Source organism: Helianthus annuus, chromosome 4 (genome assembly GCF_002127325.2).
Source record: "Helianthus annuus cultivar XRQ/B chromosome 4, HanXRQr2.0-SUNRISE, whole genome shotgun sequence".
Lineage (NCBI taxonomy): Eukaryota > Viridiplantae > Streptophyta > Magnoliopsida > Asterales > Asteraceae > Helianthus > Helianthus annuus.
In genome coordinates this window covers 65,353,302-65,355,194 of record NC_035436.2, presented here as the reverse complement: position 1 = coordinate 65,355,194, position 1,893 = coordinate 65,353,302, and positions in this window count along the sequence as shown.

Genomic DNA, 1,893 nt, shown 5'->3' with positions numbered 1-1,893 from the left:
TTTCAAACAAAGTGAGGGGAAACCACGAACGGTTTCCCCTTATATAGCCATCGCAATTAATGCGGAGGGAGAAAACAAATCATCACGTTCAAAAAGAGCGAATCGTATGACACCACGTGTCGAGCGCCGTTTCCGCTGACATTTATCACGCGCGCGTGGCCGCCCACGCGCCTGACACAAGAGACGTTTACACTCTTCGCTACAGTGCATTTAATGCCTCGGGCAGTGCAAACGTCCTTTCATTTCAGCACATGCCTGGAAGATCTCACCAACTTCCACCAACTCACACGTGAGATCAGCCACGTTTGCAACAAAAAGCGACTACATTATCCAATTATAAGCGGCATGCGGTTTCTCTGGTATACCGCACCATAACCCATACCGCATGTCGTTTTTTAACATACCCCTAAAAATAGGTAAAAATATATATCTCTACACTATAAGGGGGTATAATACCTATCCGCACTACCCACGAGCACACGTGGAATATGCGGACATTACGCACACGAGCCCGTTCAGGTGTGTCAGATGCTCAGAACCAGCGTTGGCCGTTGGACTGAACCGCATCTCAGACACAGGGGAACCGCATTGCCTTCATTCTCTTCAAGCTTCAAATCCCTCCTGTCCGGTTCACAACCGCAGAGGGTACATGAACACCTTCTTTAACAAAAGGAAGGAAGGGAATGCACGCGAACGCACATCAGCAACCCTGTCTCCTGAACCTTCAAGAGCTACATCCGAGCCACACCCGCTTCAAGCAAATATGGTAATGCAAAACCACAGACACTCACGAGGAGCTACGGACATAACCATAGCTTCCGCAGAGTGGTTGCTACGGAAGAGCCAAGCTCACTCCACATCACCAAACAATGCTACTGCAAGGCAAACTCGGTATTGGAGCGGGAAGGTAAGTGGCTCCAAAACGAACGCAGAACAGCGCTCTAAACGAGCCCTCGTCGAACAACAAGCGTCCGAACAGCGGTAACAAGTCTGCTTATGACTTTGTTTGCCCGCCTATGGGCCGCATAGAATAAACAATGGTGGGCATACCTTTGCCTATGACCATGTTTATTTACCCATAGTACGAATATACATTGTTCGACCAAACATGGCCAACAATGACGCAACGAGGTAACCGCAAAGAACGTGCGGTTACTAGAGAGCTATGACGACAAACACGAAAACCCAACAAAAAAGGGATCATCGTCTCATAACTAGATGCTGAACATAGAGCTTGAGCAAAGCACTTGCAAGCATCAACAACTTTTGATCCCAGTCTCAAAGATTGGTCCAAAAGTTTCTTTTCTTCTTCATGCACCAATTCAACAATTGGTATGAAGAAAAGACCACCTTTAAAGGATGGGAAACCTCCACATACCTTCAAACCATCATCTCAGAGGTTGGTTCGAAGTTTGTGCAGCATTACTAACAAGGTCTCCAAGAGACCTTCGGCACAACAACAGGTGGCAAGCCACCTGGTGACATAAATCGGCTGAGAACCTCGCATCAGACGAAGATTCCTTCACCGATACGGAAGAGGCGTCAGATGACCCTTCCAGACCTCCAACTCGATTTACATACAGAAAAGACCACACATGGTCTAGGATCTTCTCCAGACTCCAAACTACCTTCCAAACACCATAGTCCAGTACTCCTCCCACATACAACTTGTATGTGGCAGCAACACTAGCTGGGGGGACTTGAAGGGGTATGGTCCCAGATCTCGCGTCAGCATCGACCGCGAGTGACCATTACCCTTATCAAAACCCCCACTAGCTAACAACCTACTTGTGCCCATGCGAGAACGCGTCGGCACAAGGGTTGAATCCAATCTATCTAGTAACGAAGGAGGACTTACATGGAACATGAGAACGGTAGAGTGATGCGACATGG